Here is an 18,771-nt window from a genome sequence, read left to right on the forward strand (position 1 = left end):
TTGTTATCTGCTTTGCCTTGCTGCCTGATTTATGCTGCTGCCTTTGGCCAGCAATTCAAACTTTCCATGAATAGATTACTAGCCTATGTAGAAATGTAGCACTGGAGCAAAATACTTGCTGTTTTGTGGTCTGCTCAATCTGATCACAGATGGTCACCTGAAGGAAGTCATACTCTATTCATACTGGAAAATATAGCCACTGCAGTAGCCTTTGTTTCTGTGCTTGTTTGCAATGTTTAAGGTTTTCACAGAATCATGGGGGTCAGAAGTGACCTCTGGAAATCACCTAGTCCAAACCCCTGCTAAAGTGGATTCCCTAGAGTAGGTTGGATTTTTAGTAGAGTTTGTTTATTAAAGACAGCACATCCTCAGTAACCAAGAGTGTGGATTTACTGCATGTAATTAGTGCCTATTAAAATCTTACATGCATATTTTTGTTGCACAGTAACACGAAGTGAACAGCATTCCACAGAATCACTCAGTGCATGGCAGTGTCATATGAATGTAGTTTTGGTGCTATAAATGCGTACCATTGCTTGTTACATGCTGTACTAATTTCCTGTGTAGATTTAAAATTGATCTCCCCCAGGAGTGATATTTGTTGAGAGTGTGAGCTCACAAAAGCAATCTCAGTGAGGAAGAATAAAGGTACGTCTGGAACTTCCATAGTTTTATCAGATGTGTTTGGAGATCATGTTTGAACAGATAGATCAAATGAGCAAAGGCAGAAGTTTTAGAAATAGTTTTCTTTGCAGAAGTGGTCTTTCCAAAAAAAAAAATAATATATATTAATATAATAAATAATAATATATATATTATTTATATATAATTACATTATAATTATAATATATATAATAATATTATATTTATATATAATTTATATATATATATATATTTTTTTTTTTTATTTGGAAGCCTTTTATGTTCCTTTTAATTGTTATTCTCAGTTAATGCAATTTATGTGTTTTTATCCTGCATTGTAGCTGGCAAGCCACATTCCAAAAGTAAACAGTCTGCAGTAACTAAGGTGCTGTATAGATCTGGCCTTAGTTCTCCCTCTGTGGAGATAGCAGTGTGAGATGTTTTTGGTTAAGGTTAATGAATATATTAACTATCAGCAAGATACAGCAGCTAGATATTACAATTATCATCATTATTTTGCTGGCCTTTCAAAGCTGGCAGAATATAGCAGATAGTGACCGCTAACACTTGGTGGTGAGAGGGAGAATATATACTATATAACCTAATGAAAAGCCTTATTTGGCAAATGCCTGCTTTCAGTAGTTCAGGATTTCTGCCAGCTCATGCATGAAAATGTGAAAATGAACCTAATAGAATTTTCCACACGTATTAATAAGGTCTTTACATGTACTTTCCTAATCTTTCAGTACTTCCCACAGGAATGAAAACACCTACTGGCATGTAGAATTTAGACACTAGTATCACTAATATATACCTCTCCATAATGTAGCTACTTTACATTTCTGACAGTGATACTGAGCGCTATGTATAAAATATCGATGTTGATCTGTATCAGTTGTAATGTATGCATTTATCTGGAGTTTACCTCCTTTACCATCTGAAGAGATGTAATGAAATAGTACAGAACCTAAAATAAATGCTGTATAGAAAAGCAGAGCGGTTAAGCAGTGTTTTCTTCCCCAAGTGAATCTTCCTAAAAAACCACACTGTATGAAGGGCTGAATCTGTTCAATTCAGAGACTGCTGTGTTCCAAGGATGAGTAAGATAATCTTCCGTAATCCGTGAATTATTTGGTGATGTTCTGCCAAACCTGATCTGGCGTGAGGCAGAGCTTTTCTACTTCCATTTTTATGAATCTCTGACTAAACTGTTTGAGTACACTTTGGTGCAATATAAATACTTACAGGGCTATCAAAAATATTTCCTTTTATTTTCCCTTCCCTTGTCTCATTCCTGCTAATACACTTTGTTGAATGGAGTGGCTGGCAACAATACATACTGTTTACACTTCTCATTCAAACTTTCCTTTCCGTGCTGGCTTCTAAGGAGAAAGGTTCTCCTAGTAGGTAACTTGGCTGCTATAACTATTAAGCAAAGATAGTGAGTAAAATCCCTAAACCTGAAAGACAACTTTTTAATTTATTTTGTCATTCTTCCTAACATACGTATTAATATTTGTCACGGCTGGATAACATAACAAGTGGAAACAATTTGACCTGACAGTTCTCAGATGAAATACTCTCATAGCCAGTGGCCTCAAGCTTCCTTCTGCTTGTAAAGCAGTTTTCTCCCAGATAATGAGGCCTCACCAAATGGCACCAGCATTATGCTTTGTAGAATGGAATTCTATAAAAGAAAGTCAACTGGTGAACAGAACTTGGTACTTTCACTGGCTGAATCACTTTATCCCTTAGGAGTTTGGTGTTTTGTTGTTTTTTTTTTATGGGATTTTATGTTTTTGACAACCTTTAAATCTGTTGATGCAATGTCTTGCACAAATGCTAATGAAATTTGGTTCCAATAAACAAATGCAGTAACAGGAGTGAGCTTCCAGCTTGTTTGTTTAAGTGCAGGACACAAAGTTTAGATTATGGAGAAGAGGGACGTCAGGCAAAGTGACATTTTCATCAAGGATTTGGAAACAAACATTGAGTCACTGCTGATAGAATAGGCCAGTGATATAAAGATTTGTGGAATGGAAAATAATGATGGGGATGAGATATTAATACAGTGAGTTCTGAAACATTTGAAGCTGTGTTTATGCTTATAATATGTGATTAAATGCTAACAGATGCAATGCTGCTCATCTAACAACAAGGAACACTGATTATTTTAATTTCTGCAGAATGAGGAATTACCCTAACTTTAAAAAAAAGTAGAACATAGAAGCTTGGAAGCAATTTCACCTCATAGCTATCATCTTGTTTTTTATTTACAGTTTGTTTTGACTTAGTTACATGTGTCCTTTTCCATGTTTGTAACATTCCTAACACACCTTAGACATAATATATTTAAAAGTGTTATGTAAAAAATGTTTTTTCTGGATGACCTCAGTCTGTAAGCTTGGGTACTTGCAGTAGACTAGTGCTGAAATGAAATTCTACTTTTTTAAAGGATTCATATATATTCTACTTCGGGGGACGTGATAAATAAATGACAAGCTGATTAAGATCAGCTGTTGTATCATCAGTAGGACTTCATTTAAAGATTTTTAATGAGTTATTGTTGTATGTCTGACAGTAATCAGTGGGTGGTGTAGGACCTAGTCCTAACAAATTAGCAGATCTCAATAAGCAGTAATTATATGCTCACAGTAAAAAGTAAATATTCTTGTCTCGTATTCAGTGGTTTAGAATTTAGTAATGAGACTAAATGTGAAGTCAATTTTCTGTAAATTGCCATCTTAATCAGATGAAGTCACTAAAGAACTAAAATGTTACCAGTAATATTCATGATTGAGCTAAATAACCCACAATATGAAATGATTAATTCTCTGTGGCATTCCTACTGTCCAAAAGGCCAAATATACAGCAGGCAGCATGTTATAATGGCAACTGCCAAAGAATGAGAAGCAGAAATACAGGGCTTCTCTGAAAGTTTGCTTTGTCACTGGGTCTTAGTATGCTTTAGGGTCTCCATCTCTCAAACTGGAAGAATGTTGCTTATCATTTTACAATTCTCCATGAAATATAAGTTTAGAAAAGAAAGGCATACAATCTGAAGGATGAACAGACTTCTATTTCCTCTTCCTCTAGGTTGGGTAATCTTCCTGGCCTAATGATGATACGTGATATTTGGTGTGGTGTGTGATATAATCCTGACAGTTTACATTGCCAAGCCCTGTTCTTCCCAGGGCAGGGAATTTGAAGGTAGAGAACTGAGGGAGATGACCCACCGCAGACTGACTTTCTCTAGAGGAAAACTCTAACCCTCCTCAATGGTCACAGACCTGGCTCAGTTCAGCAAAGACAAGAAGTCAAGGAAAGTGAGTCCAAAAGCTCCACAGCATTTCAGCCAAAATTGGACAGTCACAAAAATTGACTTCCTGTCAGTGGTTTGCCAATTGCCTAAATTCTCATGTGGGGGGAGCAAATTCTTCTTCAGTCTCAAGCAAGGACATCACTTAGTGGAAAATTAAATACATTTATCTTCCAGTTCAGAAGATGGAGATACACCTGCATATCCGCTAAACACTGCAAATTGATTATGAGAAAACTATTGAGAATTTCTAGTTAGAAACCAGTTTTTCTCTTCATTATTTTGTTATAGAATACTTCAAGTGACTTAATGTCTCCCAGTGTTTGCATTGTTTTGTTTTGTGGTTTTTTTCCACATTAAACACATATTTAATTTCACAGAAGCCAGTTCTGCTAGCAAAAATGGAAATGTAAAGAGAATACCTCTAGGTGAATACTTGAGAGCTGGAGTGATTTCTTGAGAGTCTTATCTAAGGCAGGAATTGCAGTTTGTACAGCTTTCAATTGCTGCTCTATCTGTAGCCAAAACATCCATCCTAGGCTTCAGGAAAATTCACTGCAAAACTTTTATGGATGTTTTTCAAATGTCTCTCTCCCATAACAACTGTTCTAATTCTGATTCAGCATCTACAAACTGCATATTTTCATTCAAAACAGAGCTAATATAAATGTTCAGCTGGTTTTGTAAGGGATTTTTTCACAGTGGATCTTACACAAATTTTTGTAGTAGAAATTACTGGAATTGACATCCCAGAGTTTCTTTCTCTGCACCATTTATTCTGGCAGGACCATCTATCTGGGCTGTGCTGGACCCGGATAGAAAGGTTCTTGGTATCATTTATGACACTGAAAATCTCTCCTGATTTCGTATATTTTGTCATGTAAAGTTAAGGAATGATTATATCTAAAGCTGTTCTCTTTCAAAATAACCAATCTTGTAAGGTCTTAGAAAACTTTTTAATCTCCTTTATGACTGTTTTTCCTGGAATGTATTTCCCCTGTAGTTTGTTTTTCTTTCTCTGCCACAGTAAATAATACTTCTCTTCTTCTTAAATCTTCACACCTGTATTTGATGCATTTAAAATGTTACTTTTCACTACAGTCCTCTGGATTATAAAGAAAGGATTGGTATTGACCAGTATATTAATCAGTGCTATAGTGATGTTTTTATCTGAATGCTCTCTCAGAAAGCACAAGTTTTCTACTGAAATATCTATTACAGAAATACCAAAGCTGGATTAGGGCCCAAATGTCTGTCTTTGAAAAACAGTTCAGGTGCTTGGCTCATGAAATGGAAAATAACTTGGGTTATAAGAAACATTTCATCACATTTTCAGGATATGAAAAACACAAACATCTCACTGAAAACTATATTTTAAAAGATGAGGGATATATGGTATGGGCAAATCCTTTGAGTAACAGAGAAAATCCTTTGAGAAAGGTTTCATAAATATTCATTAAAGTAAAAAGAGAAAATTGTTTTGTTGGTTTTTTTTTTTTGCTTCTAGCAATGCCTTTCTCAAAACTTCTTGACTTTTAGATAGCGTATCTGACTATCATAAAATTATGGGCAAAAAGAAGGTAAACACAGTTTATCTTTATTTGAAGATATATTTATTTAAGAATGAACACCTAACAAGGACAATTTGAAAAAATAAAAAAAAAAAAAAATGTATAGGCTTTTAAAAAAAAAACGTATTTATAATCTATTAAAATGTTTGAGTTTCCCAGTCTTTCAGAAAGGTGCAGCTCAGTCTGAGTAATGGATCCCAGCACAGTATTGTTTGACTTGGATTATCCAAGCAAATTCCACCCTTTTATTATCTTCTGACATTTCTACCTAAGAGTATAGTCTGCTCACACAGTTGATAAAACAGTTCTGGTTGAACAAATTCTGACTTTTTCTGATTTTCTAATTAGAGCAGGCGAAATATGAAACTTGTTACCATTTCTAGTGCAAACAGTGCTACTGTGGGCTGACAACAAATTTCTTCTACCTCATAAATTCAGCATTTGAGCCAAATCACTTTCCTATGCTCTCTCTTCTGATTTTGAATCAAACATACTATTTATTCTTTTGAAAATCTTCCAGTGATTAGGCCCAATTTTTCCACATCCAACCAATTTGCTGTTACAAAGTGAAAAACTTTGAAAATTATGGTGGTTTTTTTTTTTCCTTTCTTACTTGTCTTGCCACTGTTAACATTTCTGAAATATTCCTGACATTGAGATACGATTTTCACTTTCTCTGTTTTTGAAATCATTTTTCAAAACATATTTAATTCTTGCCTCTGAAGAAATCAAAATGCATGTGGATTTTGTGAGTGATGAAAATGCAATATGGTAACTAAATGCTTATTTTAAAAAATAATTACATCTTCTTTTTGCATTTGACACAGAAGTGAAACATTCTATTGAAAAAGAAATTACAGGCCAGCTTCAATATTACCCTAGACAGTCTTGCCACATATCTCACCCTACAGACCTGACAATATGTGTCTTTTGCTGAAATTCCTCAATAACAACATGGGACGACTTATTTTTTTGCTGTATCAGAAGCACAGTGTGAACAAACTGTTGTAAAAAGCCATCTACAAAAGCATGATCCCTTATGATTGATTATTAAATAACTGAAAAGGTTGCTTCTTCCAAACATGCCACATGCTTTAGTAAATCACAAGCCATCTAAGTATTTCATTCTGACTAGCACTGCTATCATTTAGGTAATTTAGGTAACAGTGAGAGTAAGTGAGAGTAGCCTGCGTTCTTCCAGAGAGGAGATTTTAAAAGCAATTGTTCAAATATGAGCTAAAATGACATGTGATGTCCCTACTGAAGAAACAATTTTTGCTTTTTGGCATTGGTATTGTAATATGTTCAAAGAAACCAGTAGTTATTTTGACCAGAGAAGTAGCTGGTCCTGTATGTGATCTCTTAGTTTACAGTTTACACATATACAGATGAGCTTCCATGGCTGAAACTGGAACAATCTCCAGTGTTCCTGAGGCAGATCTTCTGATTTCAGATCTGCTCAGTGCTTTCCTAAAAATTGCACTTCAAGAAATACAGAAGGACCTGACACTTCTGGTCCAGCTTCTCAGAAGCACTGAGGCTTTTCATTGTCTGATTTCAACTGAGAGATAAATGCCATAAGAGGCAAATGATCTCATCTAACCCTTCATTGTAGCAGAAAGAGAAATTACAGCTCAGGCCTTCCCCTCACTTCTGTGCACTCATTTTTCACCTTACAATGTCACATTGGTCCCATCTGGCCAGCATAAACTTGGCCTAGGAAAAGGTGATACCCTGCAACCAGCAATGTGAAAGCCACTGTTTGTGGTGAAAGGTGTCAGGTTGCTGTTAGGCCTCTCTAGCCATTTCAGAGCCCTTCCCAAAATCACTTGAAGTAGAACATCTGCACACTTCAAGAAATTGGGCTTCATTTCAGTAACATAAACGCCTTTTTTTTTTTTAATTTTAAATTTTTTATTTTATTTTAACCAGGGCAACAGTTTGATTGAGCTTTTGGCTTCTGTCACAACGGCTGAAGCTCAGCCCTCAGCTTTTTACCACCCAGACAAATGACAAATCCTGGAGAAGTTACACCCATTTTGTCTTCTTCCTCTCTTTTCTTCTTTTAACAAAAACTCTGTTGGATGCACAGTAGCAATTCTCCAGTCTGAAATGAAAAGCCTCAGCCTGGCTGATGCTGCTGGGTAAGAGCGGTTTTAGACATACTTGCAGGTTCACTGAAATTTTTAACAGGTTACATGGAACTGATCTGCTTCAACTCACAGCCCGTAAATCTTGGCAGCTACTTATGAAATGTTACAAAGGAGAATCAACTCCAGGTGAAGAGGGCTGCCTAACTGACATGGATGTCAGGTTTCAGTACCCCGAGTCTTTTAGGAACTAACATCTCGGAATGAGAGGCCGTATTACTGGGCAATTCGTTGTTGCTTGCAATAAGAATCACACTGCCAGTATTGGTCTTTGTTATTATTATTACTTCATTCATTAATTATTTAATTATCGGGGCATTTCTGAAATCTTAAGTTTACCTAATAACTTGCAAAACACCATCTTTTGTTTGAACTGATTGGCTTCTGCTCTCTGAGTCCTGAATCACCTTGATCAAGCAGAAGTAGCCAGAGTTTCAGCCAACTAAAGAAGTACTATGGTGTGACTAAAGGAGATGGATATAGCACTTGGAATTTGCAGATCGAAAAGCTTTTGTACGTTTTCACTTTGTCATGGTTCACAAGTGCAGCTCTTAATGTAGATTTCTTATTGGAGTTTTTGCCTTTGGATTGAAAATGTTTTTGGTTTTGATAGGTATGCAGGCAACCACAAGGCCCTTGAATTCCACTTGCGCTTGGTGACTGGAAAACTGAGCATAGATGAGTGGGAATTGGAGTGGCGTGGGCCACTCTGAAGGGCTCACTCGGCTCTGCCTTGGAAATTCCGATTGCTTTTTACATAGTTATGGAGTGTATGAGATATATTTTTTGTTCTAGACAGTGCTGGCAGATTATTCTGTTTGCTATGAAATATGAACTCATGTATGTTACTCCAATAAGTTATTACTTAGACACAAATACCTGCCATCCCTTGAGATTAAAAAGATTCATATAACAAAATTAGGGTAATAACCAGAATGGTACTTCTTCATATGCATTGCTTTTACAATAGACTGGATTCACGAGAGTGCCTAAGAGTATCAATACTCCTGGTATTGATCCTTGTATTACTTCTGTGCTTATATGGACAACAACTGTAACAATTATACTTCGCAATGTACCCTCCAGGAACTGCATTTCTGTCTGTCAAATGATTTGACATATACTGGAAGCAGTACCTGACACCAGTGTTACTTTACAACAGACATAACTGGATGTCTCCTGGAAAGGCCCATAAGGAAGTCAGGTTCATTTAAATGTGCTTTATTATAAAGCTTGTTTTTAAAAGTAAAAACAGTAAAGCATTTAGCATGTATGTTCTTTAGGACAGACTTTTAATTAAACATGGCTAGTGTTAGGAAGAAATGTGAAAATATTATGAGCTACATGCTTTTTAAAAGATACTTCCATTTCATATCCAAGTGCTACAAGAGTAGAACAGCATTTTCTGCTATTGTGAACATGAACATACTTATTGGTTGGGTAGACAAACAAATTGATATGTGTTTTCAGTAATATTTTTATATACGTCTTAATACTGTGGATGGACTTTATATAATATGAATGCCTACACTTCTAATAAAAAAAAGGATGTGATATTCCTGGGAGTAAGCAGTGCCCTTTTTAATAACAAAAGACACCATATATAATCCTCTTTCTTTTCATCTTTTCCCTTAATAATATATTTAAGAACTTTTATGTTTTTAGGTAAGCAGTAAGTGAACTGTTAAACCTAAAATCAGAAGTTATATCAAAAACTGAGCTTCTTAGCAACACAAAACAATCCTTTGGAAATAAGAAAAACAACACTGAGTCATTTGTTTTTCAATGTAAGATCATCTCAGCAATTTGAATACTTTTGTGATTATCTTAAAAGGTCAATAAAGCACACTTTGAAGAAGGAAGGAGATGCAGAAACTTGAAAAAAAACATCTATCTGTGTTCTTTTTTCAGCAAGTAAACCACCTATTATGAGTTTCTAGAACATTTCTAGAAGACTTCTGTGCCACCAAAAGTAAAAACAAAACAAAAACTCACTGCTAAGAAGGAGAATTCCCTTTTGAAAGGTGTTTTAAAAATTATTTAAAGTGAGATGTGCAGGCTTGGTGATTTTCCCAGAAGATTTTATATTTTTTATGCTGCTTGGCAACTTTTCAAGAGTATTTCTGCATACAGGTGCTAATCCAGCCTATGGCAGTAACACAGAGCAGAAAACTGAGTGCATTGTGCTGTTCTTAAAAATATAGGAAACTGTACGTGTATTTGAAAACAGTGTGAGATGTTTAGTCTTTAGGAATGTAAGCATAAATGAACTTGGAAAGTATTTTTTGACCAACATCTCAGAAATGTCAAATAAAAATCAGGCCCACGTTATTTTGATTGTTGACATAGATTGCCAAATTTGACTGCATCTTTATGCCCTGGTAAACTACAGCTGCCTTTGGGATTGTTAAATGACAGAAAAGGACCTAAGGAAGAAGAAATTGTAAGAAATAAACCCATGCTGGAAATGCTGCTGAATTTTGCTTAACTTGAAAGTGCGGCTCAGTCATTAATAGAATTAAGGAAATGGCTTCAGGCTCATATTTTAACTTGTGATGGAGGAATCTGTGAAGGTTTGGAGTTTTCAGTTTAACTGGATAAACAGACAGATATTCACATGCAATGAACTGTCTTCTGCACCTGCCAAAATGTACTGGAAATCCTGTGACAACAGGTTTTTTGGCTGAAGTCAGTATTTTTCCTTCCAGACACAACCAGACCTAAAAAGTGCAGAGTTGCAGGGGGGGGAAAAAAAAAAGGAAAGAAAAAAAGGAAAGAAAAAAAAAAAAAGAGGAGAACTACAACAATTTTTGAAGCTGAGGAGATTTTGCTTGCTGCTTTTCATGGGTTTTTAGATAAGTTTATATTTCACTTTGGACTAGTTTGAGGTACTGTATTTTTCCAGGTTTTAATAAAGCATGATAGTCTCTCACAACCTGCATGTTTGCTCACGGTGTCATTCCCAGGCAACCTTCACATTTGATTCTGAGCAAGCAAAAAAGGAAACCTCCTGAGATGGATTGCTAAGTTTTTAGTATCTAAAAACTAAAAAGAGGCATTCATTTAAGTGTAGCTCTGCAGAAAACATTGGGACTCTAAATAATTTAAACAACAGTCAGACAGCTTGCATACATTCAAGATTTGGGGGGAAGTGAAAAGAAAGTTTCCTCACCAGCAGGCTTTGTGAAAGAGTCACAAAATGACAGTAAAAACCTGTGAGCCACAGCTGACTTCAATGCAGTTACATGGGCTTTACCAGCATGACTTACCTGAGCTTTGATTTTCAAAGTACAACTTTTTTTCTAAGCCACTTTAATTTTAGAAGTCTTTACCTCCTACCCACACCTTTCCCTCCAGCAATCCCTGCATTTCTGAGCTGCTACATACAATTACAATTACAAATGCATGATTTAAATTTTTCTATTTTGTTCTTGAGTTATTTTGTAGTTATCAAAGAGATGACGGAATGGCACAAGAGAAGTCTGGGAGGTGAATGTGTAGCTTTTCCGTTTAACTTTCTGATTGAGATGTTTGTAGAATATAGAGTTATTCACCACATTTGTAATCATCAACACAATGCAGCCATGATTTATGCTGCTATTACTTTAAAGAATTAACTGAGCGATAAGTCATGCAGTGCTTGTTGTAACGTTCTGCTGTTCTAAGAGTAAAAACATTTGTGAATGCTCTTGTATATACAATTCCAGAACCTGAATTACTACAGTATTTGTCTGGGTTTATTTTGGCACCAGTTTTAATATGCTAGTCTACAACATTTGTTTATTTGCTTAACTCTTGTCCTAGGTTTCTAAGAAATTCTCAGTTTCCATTCAGTCACTCAGTTGCTTTTCTGAAAACTGACACCATTGTGGATTCTGGGAATACGGTAATAATGAAAATCTCTGTTTCCCTGTATTAGTTTTTATTCCTACTGTCACCCAAGACATTGTGGGAAATAAATCTCAGAGTGAGTAAAATTAAAGATAGATCCAATTTAAAATAGGCCTTTAAAACAAATGCGGCAAAAACAAAAGCAATTTATACACGAGTCTCTCCCTGCCTACCATGCCTTTCTAGATGAGTCTCAGCTTGTAGATTTGATTTCAGTTGACTCAGACATCTTCTGACTGGCAACAGTATGTGCAGATGTCCCTAGGAGATTTTCTGTCAGTTTTTTGCTTCCTGTTGTGACTCATTTACCTGGTGGCTTCTTGAATCTTGTCTTCCCAAGCAGGCTCTGTTAGCCCACCTGAGGAAGGAGCAGTCTTTTACTCACAGAAGAAACCACGTGACCCAGTCATTTCTTCAAGGAGTACTTATGAACATAATAGAACAGTTTAAAAACAATTTTTAAAGCATTTTATTTTTTTTAATAAAAGATCCATCCCAAAATGGTCATGCATTGTGTTTCATAAGAAATGCAGAAACTGATTATGTAAGCACAGACCACCAGATGAAAGCTTGGAGGCAATACTTGGTGTTCCTATTTTACAACCAAATGTTGGTTTTTACAACCAATTGTAGGAAGCCTAGAGATGCGTGCTGAGATTGTGAGAGTAATAGTCATCCTAGAAAATTTCCAGGGAACTGATTTCTGGTTGATATCACGCAGCATCCTGCTGAAAAGACGGGTGAAGGATAACATTCCCTCTTCCTTTGGCTTGGCCATCACCTATTACTACTTTTCTTTAGGATAGCTTTACTGCTTTCAAATGAAATTTCCTTCAAAGCACACGTATTATGAAGCTCTGCCTTGGGGAAGAGTGAAGTTCTTTCTGCTATATCCCGTGATACTGGCAAACGTCTATTTTGTGTGCTATTTTATATTGTGCTTTATAATCTACTCTGATTTGCCACTCATAAGTTCTTTTCTTCAAGATACATTTTGAAGAGTTCCTGATTTTTTTTTTTTATTTTTGTATTTACCACAATTCTACTTGAGATCATTGCTAATTTCTTCAGCAAGAGAGGAAACTCAGGTGGTATGGTTCTCATCACTGAACAGCCCTTCCATTATAAAAATTGCTGTTTTGAAGAGTTTAAAATGTATTAATTAAAACTCAATCTAGGCTGGAAACTTCTAATAGAAGTATTTTAAAATGGATTTATTTGCCTTTGTATTTCTTTAGTCTATGAAAGATCTGTTGAGCAACATTTAGAATGCTCTTAATATGTTTGTGAGCACAATTTTCCAAGACGCTGTGTTTTTAGCTGTTTGCTGCAATTACTCAAATTATACTTTCACTCTTTTTCTAAAATATTTTGCTCTTTTAGTTTTTATTTTACTGTGTTGAAGGTTCTTTAACATCCCTAAGAATGCTTTCTTTCCTTTCTTTTGCATGTTTACAATGAGTGCATCTTAATTTCTTATTCACTTCTGGGCTGTTTTTCAATTTAAAAGTTTGAGATTCTTGTCTTTGAATTGTAATTAGTATGGTTCAAGCTCTGATAGTTAATTGTTGCAGAGAATGGAGTCAGATAAAAATTAACTAACTCTATTGTTTTTATGATTAAGAGCTCTTATTGCAGTCCAATCTACTGCCAAATTTTACCCACTGGCTCCAGCATTACAATCAGGAAGATGTGGTCCTTCACAACCTTCAGACTTGTGCTTGCTTTGGTAGATCAGAGATTAATTCAGGTCTGATGTGGAGAGAAATCTTTCTTATTGTCAGACAGAAGAGTAGAATTTGTAATTAGTGTGGAAGGAATGGAAGGCATAGTGTGATTATTGATATGTGATCATTGATAATCCTTGTTTTACAGAACATATATATATATATATATACACACGTATATACAGAATATATATATAAATATTCTCTGTTGTAGTTCTGCTTCAATTAGGTGATGTCAAGTTTGAAAAGCTCTTAAAGCATCAACTTACTATTTTAGTCAGTTTTTAGACCTGATGTTGGTATTGCCTAGTTAAGTGGTGGGAGGTATTATAGCACAGATAAGCACTGAATCACTTGTAGATGAAGGAAACAAACTGTGAAATTAACTCAGCAGAATGGGCAGAATGCCAAAGGAGTGTAGGTCACAATTCAATAAGCATTTAAGCATATGCTTAAGTTTATCCCTTTCCACCAAAGGACTTACATGGGCTTAACTTTAAGTATGTGCTTACATCCCATTGAAATCACATGATTAAGTGCTCTGGTGAATGTAAATTACTTGAAATTATAGTGGAACAACTGATGGAGACAGTATTTTTCAAGAGCAAAGAGTGTATGTTAATACCAGATTACAGGTATGTACTTGCTGACCCTATAGAATACCTTTTTTTGTATGCCTTTATACTGTAATTGGTTTTTAATTACAAAACCCTACATTTTTCAAGCACCCATTGATTTCAGGTCTTTCCTCATTTTCTCTGATGTTTCAAAGCTGGAATTTTGTTGTGAATAGCTAGATCATTTTGGAAATGCACCCATTTTTGAGGGAGAACTCAGCTGTGGGCTTTGGCTTTGACCTTCAGATACTGAATAGCAGAACTTTTGACCTGACAAAATAGCCAAAATAATTGGATCTAGATTTTTCATCAGGAGAAGGAGGCATTAACCTCCCTTTTTGTCAGCATAGCCAGTGAGCTTTCATACTGTTATAAATCTCAGCTGTGATAAAGACTCAATTCTTAATTGAAAACTATCATTTTTTTCCAGTACAATGCTCCTGCTATTTTTAGACCTCAAGTCCTATGTGTTGTTTTTTTTCTTTTGCTAAACCACATTTTCTCCCTGGCAGTGTCTCTGAGTTCTACTGTACTTCAAACAATTTGGCAACTAAATGAGTGTTTGAGGCTGATTTAATCCATTAGCATGAGATGTCAATTAGATATTTGTAGAAAGACTTTGCTGAATGTTATTTCTTGAATAGTTGAACAAGGCATACTGGCCCACAGTTACTCAATTCCAGCCAAACTAACAATATTGTAAACTGAATATCTTTCTACATGTAGTCATTCCCACAAAGAATAAACAGTTGATTGACTTTTATTCAAGTGGTCTCTTGTTTTAATCTTTAGAATAATATAAACTCTCGAGAAATGTTCTCATTTGGTTACACTTTACCTTGATTCATTTTTATATGAAACCTTGGCAGACTGACCAGTTTTAAATATGAAAATGGGATAACATAGAGCAAAGAACTAGGAGCCAGCTTCCTTGAATTCTCTTCCAGTTAGGTTATTCACTCAGAAATAATATCTCAACAACAATGCTTATTCATGTTAGGCAGAGATAAAAAGCAAGCATAGTTCTCATGAAAGCCAGAAAGGTAGACTTCCTAGTATCGTTTTGATTTTTATGGAAAGAACTTGAAGAATATGATTGAAAGTTAGATTCAGGCTGTCAGACGATAAAGCTCTGATTCCAATAATGACATTTTCCTTAGGAATTCCCAATAAATCCCAGCTCTCTATCTCTGTAGCCTCAAGAGCTAGAGAGTGTTCAGCAGTTTTAAAATTCAACTTTAATGTAGGACCCTGGTTATAAATTTCAAAGCCTATCTGTAGTATCTCTAAGGATATGTTTCAGAAATCTTTTACCTCAAGCAATAATAATGTTATTGAAGTAAGCTGGGGCAGCCTGACTGTGTTTTTAATATACTGTTGATATAGTTGAAGTTTAAATATTTATATGGCTGTAAATGAACTTGGAGTCCTATTAAAATTAATCCATTGTAAAGCATTTTGGTAACTAGTATGAAACCTAAGGATATGTAAGATGTAATGTACTGCATTGGAAACTGTTGTTATTGTTATTTGATTGTGAAAAGTTTGTGTTTGGAATTTTGAGCTCAGAGAATAAAGAGATTTGCACATTGGTACAAAGCAGAACAAGCTTTGATTATATGAATAGCGATGGCTTTTGTGAATGCTTTGCTCTATTGCAGCTACACGGCTTGAAGTAAGAATTTCTCGTCTGTGATCTTTTGGCAATATCCTGCAAAGAGCCATACTATTGTATTTCACAGTCTGTTACTATGGAAACAAAAATATTTTTAGTAGTGCCTTTCAGTTGAAAATTTCAGTATTTCTAACGAACACTGAGCCTCACGGCACCTGTGGGGCAGGTCAGTGCTTCACAAGTGGGAGTGATAAGATAATGAGAGCTAAATGTCTTATCTAAAGTCACAGATAACACTCTGCTTAGAGGGAAGTTCATAGCTCCTGGCTTTAGTCTGTGCTATATCTGCTCTTGTGGAGCCCCTTTTTCCCATTAATGTAATCTAATGTTCAGTTCAGTAGAAGATTCCATGAGCTAAAAAGATAAACTGAGTTTAACTAATAATTAATTTAATTTCTAAGTGCTTTGTGTATTTTAATAAAAGTAACAGTAGTTTTAAATTTATTTATTTTTTGTTTGGTCCACACTGAATGTTTGCTTCTGTTTACAGAAATGTGAAAAGAGGACAGTGTTTCCTAATGAGGAAAGAAATCATGTAAGGTATGTTACTAGGGGATCAGTCTGATAACCTTCCTCCATTTTCTTAATCAGAATACCTTTGTTGATAATGCCTCTTTTTAAAATTTTCTTTAATTGCTGCTTGAACTAATTTACACTTGCAGAAAATGAATATATCTTTGGTTTCCTATGCAGAAGGAGTGGTTCTTGGTACAATTAGGATGTCTCATAAAACACGTACCAGAACAGTCACCGTTAATATGCAATTTTGTCACCAGGTGTCATAGATCATATGAACTGATGTATTTTCTTATTTGAAAACAGCCTATCAATAGGAAGGCTTAACTAATACATGTCCGAAGAACTTGTGCTGATATTTTTTCTTCTGTTCTCAGGGAATGAGGTTCATTTTTAAACAGAATTCTTGCACTACCTTAATTCTTGTTTCCAAATAGAACTGCCTGAATTTCCTCAAAGGCAAGAATAACTGTACCATTTAGTACTCTTACAAAAATGACTCCTAAACTCCAAGCTATGTAGCAAGTTTACAAGTGAAATGCATGCAGAACTTAGCAAAATGCAATTAAAAAAATAGCACTTTGGCCAGAATCCATAAAGTCTGTTAGCTATTCTGCAATGCTACGGCTGTCCTCCCAGAGCTGATTCAAAAAAGAAATTGAGAAGATGCTAAGGACGGGGAAGTTGTAATTTTATCTGAAATGTCATGGCTAAATTCTGTGGATGGCGTGTAAATGTCTATAGAGGAACAGAAAATGATCTCATTCAGAAGAAATCTGATTGCCATTATGTTCATTTGGCCTGCATCTGATACCATAAAGACTCCAAGATACATGCAAAGAGAAGAGTGTGGTTTCTCCTATAATTATTTTTTTGGTAGAAAAAAATACAGTCAAATAGCTGTACATTTGCATCTTGTTTTGTTTACTGTGACTTTAAATCTCCTTCAAAGGCTTTCTGAAACATAAAACACAGCAATTTTAACCTGAAAAAAACATGTTTCCTATAGGAACAGTGTACTGGTTTGTCTCTGCCAACTGGATGCTATCTAATACATAGCAAGCAAAGACCAAGGCATATATGTCCTTTTATAAACCTGAAAAACAAAGGCAAAACAAATTAATGTCCCCAGAATAACTGAAATTAGGTAATAGTTTCCCTACTGGTTTTGTAATCGCCCTTAGTGAGTTATACGAATGTCATTTGCGATGTAATTTTTGTTGTTGTTGTTTTGAGTTCAAACCTAGCTACTATGAAAACGATGATAAGTGGAATGCAAATTCAGTTCCAAACTATTTCTCTACTATGGGAGAGGCCTCTGTTCCCATACCCTCTTTAAACGGGAATGACTTATTCGGAAGCAATACTGCTGAGAGGCTTCCACCAGCAACACATCAACACTTAATTAAATTGTGGTGCTATCTGAGAAAAGAGGTGCAGCAGTTTCAGTGGCTGACAGCTGAATTTACACTCATTGATTTCTATTAGCTGAGGCCATGCTTTCACAATGCCCAGAGTTTGGCAGCAATTGGGCTTCATGGCAGTGTGCCCTCAAGCCACAATTCACTACTTCCAGCTTGTGCCAACACTATCTAATTTGTCTGCAGGCTCTTCTCATGATATAGATGAGCTGAGCTGATTTAAAATCTATATTTCCGTCCCCAAAACTTCTTTAAACCATTCACAATGCAGTCTTTTGAACTGTCAGTGGAAAGCTGCAGAGGAACCTAAGTCAAAAAACAAGTCTGGGGGAAAGTGGGGAATTGTCACAATACTATTTGTAACATGAGAATGAAGCCTGGGATTGGGGTATGATGATTTGCTTGTAAGGCTGTGTTCAAAGATGCCTACTGGTTCACTGGGGGAGTTTTTATTCCACATTATGTCATTGAACTTTGTTGTTGTCCTAAAAACGTACTCGAAGAACTATGAGAACCATACTCGTTTCTTGGAGCTAGTCATCTTGGAGCAGGCTGTCAATATTGTAAAGTATATCCAAGTTAGGCCTCAGAGCTTGTTCTATTGTAGCTGAAATGGAGGAAGAGATTTTTTTAAATCCTAACATGATCTGGGAGTTCTGGGTCTTGAACAGGACAAGAGCTACCTGGTTTGCACTCCCTCCTCTGCCTGAGTACAGTTGAGCCTCTGTGTAACATAAAGGCAAGTGACAAAAATGAGCTTAGAAAGAAGGAGGGGTCTTGTGCCCTCACCACAAAGTCAGTCATTTTCTCCAGCTCTCTTCTCGCTGTGTGAGTCAGTGTGCTTCCAAAGGAATGACAAGCTCCTCAGGGACCTGAACTTAAGGGCTGTAAACTGCAAAGTTAGGTCGCAGTACATGGAGCTGTTTGCTTCCTCTGCTAATGTCTGTGTGTCCTCATTTAGGAAAGATGTTGATTAGTTTTTGTTTTATGTATTTTTTCATTTCTTTCCTTTGGTGGTAGAGGTATTTCATTTAAAATGAATTAATAATACATGACAGTTTCTATATCTTGTGCAGCCAGATCTGCCTCTTGGACTCATTTGTTGCCTGTGCTCTTCTCAGTCCTGGTAAAAGCAAAGCAAAACAAAAACAAACAAAAACTCCCACCATGTTTCCTTGGCAATTGTGTGTCACGCTGAAGCAGTGTGTTAGTACAGTACCTGCATGCATGTTCTCATTCATG

At 35.8% G+C, this 18,771-nt stretch overlaps 1 protein-coding gene across 3 annotated transcripts in view; it reads left to right on the forward strand.

Moving 5' to 3' along the window:
* ARSJ (arylsulfatase family member J) overlaps window positions 1-18,771 on the forward strand; it is a 180,922-nt gene that overhangs the window by 106,726 nt on the left and 55,425 nt on the right. For all 3 annotated transcript variants that reach the window (XM_032444043.1, XM_032444040.1, XM_032444041.1), the window contains exon 5: window positions 16,083-16,132. The gene's annotated coding sequence lies outside the window, so the exon portion shown is untranslated. The remainder of the gene's footprint in view (window positions 1-16,082; window positions 16,133-18,771) is intronic.

The sequence above is a fragment of the Coturnix japonica genome, chromosome 4 (genome assembly GCF_001577835.2).
Source record: "Coturnix japonica isolate 7356 chromosome 4, Coturnix japonica 2.1, whole genome shotgun sequence".
Lineage (NCBI taxonomy): Eukaryota > Metazoa > Chordata > Aves > Galliformes > Phasianidae > Coturnix > Coturnix japonica.